Source organism: Sinocyclocheilus rhinocerous, unplaced genomic scaffold (genome assembly GCF_001515625.1).
Source record: "Sinocyclocheilus rhinocerous isolate Xijiao unplaced genomic scaffold, SAMN03320098_v1.1 scaffold552, whole genome shotgun sequence".
NCBI classification, from domain to species: domain Eukaryota; kingdom Metazoa; phylum Chordata; class Actinopteri; order Cypriniformes; family Cyprinidae; genus Sinocyclocheilus; species Sinocyclocheilus rhinocerous.
Window position 1 is genome coordinate 1,426,263 of NW_015625574.1, and position 6,477 is coordinate 1,432,739.

General features: G+C 36.9%; 1 protein-coding gene across 1 annotated transcript in view; it reads left to right on the top strand.

Annotated features, from left to right (window-relative positions):
• The window catches only part of wdr11 (WD repeat domain 11), a 153,299-nt gene that overhangs the window by 72,632 nt on the left and 74,190 nt on the right, over positions 1–6,477 (top strand). The window lies entirely within an intron of this gene.

The window sequence follows — 6,477 nt, forward strand, 5'->3', positions numbered from 1 at the left end:
GGGTCAGACAGCTCTCAGATTCCATCAAAAATATCTTAATTTGTGTTCCGAAGATGAACGAAGGTCTTACGGGTTTGAAATGACATGAGGGTGAGTAATTAATGACAGAATTTTCATTTTTGGGTGAACTAACCCTTTAAAATTTTAAATCCCTGCCGCCAAGATGCTCCTCTGTCACTGTCGGTCATGGATTATGGAAAGTGAAACTTAAATCTATAGGGGTGGTTGAATTTATTCACGCATGTTAAAATATTTATTTGAAGCTTCTTTCTTTTCAGATTCTTATTTACAGCATTATTTTAATAGGCTGTATATTAACTTTTTGGGAGAAAACCAGTAGTTCTATGTGAAATCAGACATTGGAGCACCCCCATATAGCCAAAATGGCATGATCATAACACCTCTGCGAATATTTGACTGTGAGATTGGTAGTCGAATCAGGCTCCTCCTATTGAAGCATTGAATCTTTGACTATTCAGGGTCACCCCTAGTGGGCACGTTAGTTATCGCAGTTGAAATCCACCGAGCACCTCTTCATCATAAAATGTCATTACTTTTTGTTGCATTGCAAGACAGATATGCAGACAAAGCTGGTGATTATTGCTGATAATTTTAATATATACATAAGCTGCATCTTTAAATTGATTGTTTTAATATTTAGCCATCTTTTTATTTTTATTTTTATTCACAATTCACTAATATTTAGCCATCTTTTTTATTTAGATTTTTATTCACAATTCACTATTGGATTGTAGTTCTTTTCCTTACTAAAGCTGTTAAGTACACAGTCGTGTACACAGTACACAGTTCAGCTCCAACTCGCTTTTCTGGATGTTTCTAGTGAGTCTGAAAGCCTTGTTTAGTTGGTTCAGGTGTGTTTAATTAGGGTTAGAAGGTCCTTTTAAAGAGAGGGTCAGAATGAGGGTTGATAATTTTTCCACATACCACATAATCATTTTTCCACATATGTATGTTTATAGATACTGGATTTTTGACTTTCATGAGCTGTAAGCTTTAATCATCAAAATAAAATAAAAAGCGTTTGAAATTTTTTACTTTACATGTAATGAATCTAGAATATATGAAAGACTCACTTTTTGTTTAAGTTACAAAAAAGTTAAAAAAAAAAAAAACAGCATATTCAGTTGTCAGACACTACTTGAACTTCAAATGGCACTAGCTTCTATGGTCAGATGAAACTAAAACAAGAGCTTTTTGGCAGCAAACCCACCAGATGGGTTTAGTACAAACAGGGATAAAAAGTACCCCATGCCCACAGTTAAATATACTAACAAACATCAAAATCAACACAAAAATGGGTCACTGAGCGCAAAATTAAGCTTTTGCCATGGCCGTCTCTGTCCTCTGACCTGAACCCTATAGAAAATAAGTGGGGTGAACTGAAGAGAAGAAGCACCAACATGGAGCTGTGAATCTGAAGGATCTGGAGAGATTCTGTATAAAGGAATGGTCTCTGATCTCTTATCAGGTGTTCTCCAAAATCTTTGGGAAACTGAGAAACCTCAGAGCTGTTATCTTGGGAAAAGGACATTGCAATAATTGGGTGCTATGTACTTACTTCAATGATAGGTTAGAATTTTGTGAATTTTTTTTAATGAAAGATCAAAAGGATAAACAATGCAGATTTATTTTCACAGCCGCCTTTGCACATTTTTACCAAGGGTGCCAATATTAGTGGAGGGCACTGTATATCAGACCACCATCAGACTACCATTTGCATCAGTCATTGAAAAAAACATGTAACTCGATGACTAATGCAGAATTACAGTGAACGCCTTCACTATATGGATGTTGAATTCCTATAAACGTGTTCACTAAAACTATGATGCCGCATGTTTCCAACTTGCATTATGATTTGCTGGCCCTCAAGATCCACTTTCCTGCAGAGATTATCTCCAATCCTAATCAAACACCCTCCTGAACAAGCTAATCAAGGTCCTCAGGATTACTAGAAAGCTACAGGGCAGGTAAAGTTCAATCAGAGTTGGAGCTAAATGCTGCAATGTAAATCTCGAGGACCAGAGTTGCCCATCCCGATCTAAACTAATAAAATGAAGTTAATGCTTCTGTTATTGAATTAATTGCAGAATTTAGACCCTATGACACACAGGCTGCCCTCATTTTATTAATTATCTATCTTATTTAAACAGACACCATTTCCCCCTGATTAATTAAGCGAAAGATTGAATCAATTATGTTGTTAAGCAATTGATTAAAAACACCATCCATTGTCTTTGTTGAGAAGCAAATGTTTAAAATGTCTATAGACTAGAATATTACCTTCTTGGCCATAGATAATAATATCCTAATACTCATCCAACACACTTTTAGTAGCATGTAGCTGTGTGCAGCATGATTAGGGATGATCCAGTTATGAGCAAAACTACGAATAACCTGGAGTGCGACACAAATGAGGCTTTATTAACTACACAAGACATTTCAGCTACTCTAACGTACATGCACACAGTTAGTCATAGGAAGAGGGTTAAAGTTGAAGCATAGTAAAGAATAAAAGCGTGTTATAGTTAAAAGTTATAGCATTATTTAATATTCAGCAGATCTGGTGTCAGGTCTTAATTCAAACACACCTTTTTAAAAAGGAGTAGATGATAGTAATCAGATCAATTGACTAGACTAAGTTTGAAACTTAGATCACCTGATCTGTCCAGAGGGCTTGTATAGTTGCTGAGGTCTTTGTTGAGCATCTGTCCAGAGGGCTCGTCTTTTTGAGGTCTTCACTGGCCGTGAAGGGCTGTGTTGTGGTTGTTTCTGATGATAAGGTGAGACACACAGGCTACTATAAGCATAGATGCCATAGTACATGGGTTGTTATGGGAAGTGTTCCGGCTGCCATAATTAATGCAGCCTACCAATCCCTTATGTTATTTAAATTATAGAAATTTGATAGTGTGTATGTAAGGTTAAAGAGATGAGTTTAATCTACATTTAAACTGACATAGTGTGTCTGCCACCTGAACAATGCCAAAAAGACTGTTCCAGAGGCTGGGTGCTCAGTAGGAAAAGGATCAACCACCCACAGTCCATTATGATATATCAACTGGGCAGAATTTTGGGACTGCAACGAACGTGAAGGACTTTAATGCAATAGGAGCTTGCAAATGCTACAAATTCTAGAAATGTGGCTCTCAAACAGCAAATTGCTGATCAGATTTTTCACTACACAATTATTATGGTGGCCAATAGAATTCTTAATACCAATATATTGCCATGTCTATATATATAGTTCAGTTGATTTAAAGCTTCAAAAAGTTTTTTTTTTCTCCCATCAGTACAACATTTTATGAGAATAACAACATATTTTTACTCCTAGCTTGTGTTATAGCGTGTTTAAAATAACTTCGTTCTGTGAAATGATGTGACTTCTTATCACAGAATGAGGCAGAAATTATATTTTTTATAGTATTCTATACAGTGGTAAAGTCTACATCAATTAGCATTGCATTATAATATATTCATTATATACAGTACATTATCCTTATGAAAAATACCCGGGATAGCTTGAAGAACACAGACGCGAGTGAAATGGTTGAACTGTAGAGCCCTGTATGGCCTATGTATTCATTGCATTTACATTTATGACCAGCATGTGTCCACATTAATTTGTATACAGTATGTATTCTGGCCCATTAAAGGTTCACAAAAGCATGTAGCCTCCATTATCATTAAAGAGGTCATGGACTGCCTTTTTTATTATTTTACTGTTCTCTGAGGTCCACTTATAATGTTATCAAGATTTTTACACCAAAATCTTCATAATTTAGACGTAACAAGCTATTTTCTGTCCTGTTTTGAGCCCCCTCACCGGAACGCTCTGTTTGAACAGGCGTGGCGGATTGTAGTCTCGGAAGTAAATGCCCACTGGTATGATTGGCTAAAAGTTGTGAATGTTTGACAGCCTTCATCCTTCATAGATGGACGCTGCTGTGATTAAAGTTAAAAACGCATAAATACTCAGTACATATCAAATAACAAATATAAATATCTAATAACAGACAAAGCAATAGTGACCACGTAAAACAGATACTCACACGGGTGGTGTGACATCATTGTCGGATCCAGTATAGTATACACAGCATCGTCTTTTAGTTTCAATCTTTCTGAAAATCCTGCATTGAATTGAGCCTAGTTTTTAAACGAATCCGCTGTAAAAATGAAGAGAACAAAGGACCAAGTTCTTACTGACATAGTTGGAATTTAATTAAAAATAAAGTTCCACACTTTACTTGGGGTTCTAAACAGGCAGTGATGTAGAAGCAGGCATTGATCCTCTTCTGTGGAGGCGGTGTTTAGCCACACTATTGCGTCATAAAGTGGCACATTCCACAACCTGTCGTTATAGCAGATTGGCTTCTTCCTAGAGCTGGCCTCTTGGCCAAACTAAGCAATTTTTGGGGAAGGGCCTTGTTTAGAGTGGTGACCAAGAAGCTGATGGTCACTCTAGTGGAGCTCCATGATCATGTATGGAGATAGGAGAAACTTAAAAAGTAATAAGTAACTGTTTAAAGTAATTTAAAACTAATTTAAAACCGTTTAATATAAGGCGGCAACATAAAACGTGAAAAAATGGAGTATGAATACAGCATGCCTCGAGTACTTTATTGCTTATATAAAACGGTTACCATTCAATACAAATATTAAAAACCAAAAAAATGTATGTATTGATATGGTACTTTTTCAATTCAATTTTTCAGTTTGTTAAATGCTGTCCTTTCCACTAGAAAATAGTTCCTTACAGCAACAGTACATGCCAAGAGAATGGTCCTAGGTGTAACATGGCCCATCTTATGGAGCTCAAATAAAAACAGAAAATAGGAAATGTTCTCATCCACTGTGTTATTTATTTATTTATTGACACCATATATGATATTTTCCCACACACATACATCTGCTCATCTTTCAGCAATGTCTGTTTTCTTAAGAAAACATCTGTTCTCTGTCTTTTAGTTTAAAACAGGCCATTTTGCAACACAGCACAAGTTTGCAAGCATCATTACAGTGTGAATTGATGGGCATGCAGTACCATACCTGAAATGGAAAACTAATTAATACAGAAATATTCCCTCTACAATAATAATCCAGGTGTGTAATACAGGGAACATTTTTGACACTATATTAATTGTTTATTTTGCTATGGGTGTTGCACAGGGATACACAGAACCGTTGGGAGAAATGTACTTTATCATGAATAAAACTAACTGTATAGGGAACAAAATGTCCCTGATGTCTCTACCTTAAGTGATTCCAAAAACACATTAAAGCATAATCAGATCTGTATTATACGCTCATGTACTGAATTTTGTATGGTGCCACACACGCAGAAAGTCTAAAACTTCCCCCCAGTCTTGTGCCCTCAATCCATAGAGGCTTCTCATTTCCATATTATCTGCATATTTCTGAGAGAAGTGGCCTAATTAATCATGTGGCCATTTTGTGTCTCATTAGTGCTGTCTGCTTGGATCCCCTAGTCAAGACACGCTACTGCTCTGTCTCATTAGACAGTCCATCATTCTTTCTGACCTTCTATTCTGAACACAGAGAGCTTTCTCTAGACTCAATGCTTTTTATTTTTTTGAATCAGTTTTAATTTATAATAAAGGCCTGTCATGTCAAGTTTTCAAGAGCTTAAGTAAGATAGCTAAGGATGCTGTTGTGCTATGGGTGAATTGTGCAGTAAGTGGAAAAAGAGGAAATTCAGAATATAAAGTCAGTATAAGTTTATGTATTTTATGTATATCATTTAATGGTTTAAAATAAAAGTCAAGTCACCTTAATTTATATAGTGCTTTATACAATACAGATTGTTATTCGAAGTATGATAGGAAATTTCGGAAAGGCTAGCAATAGCAAGCTAGCTTTGAAAGCGTAAGATCCCACCCTCCCTGCAAATCACTCTCCAAAGCCACGTCTCCTACAAAACACATAATTTCTACACAAACAGGGGCGCGGAGGTATGCAGATACATATGTTGACAGGCAGGTAGGACAGCATATGGTAGCCCCTGGACCGAGGGATATGATTGGACCAACATTTTATGGCCCTACGCCTTCCACAGATGATATAAATACTAGGGATGCTGGATACTACCGATACTGGTATCGGTATCGGGCCCGATACTGAGCTCCTGTACTCGTACTCGTACTCGTTAAAATGCCCCGATACCACACAGCATGTGATTAGTGCCATATGCAGACAAAGAAACACCGACAACAGACAGCAGAATGGAGTTATTAGAGATGAATGATGTCTACGAAGTATATGTATGCAATGAATATAAAACATTCAGTATTAATGCCTGTATAGCTGATTTGCGCCAGCTGGTAAGCAAATCACGCTGAGTGGATTGAGCGCGCGGCGGTGCAGATGCGCGAGCTTGTCAAGTGAATATCCCTTTCTCACAGACATCAATGGAAAGTTTGTAGTTCGGTTGGATATGTC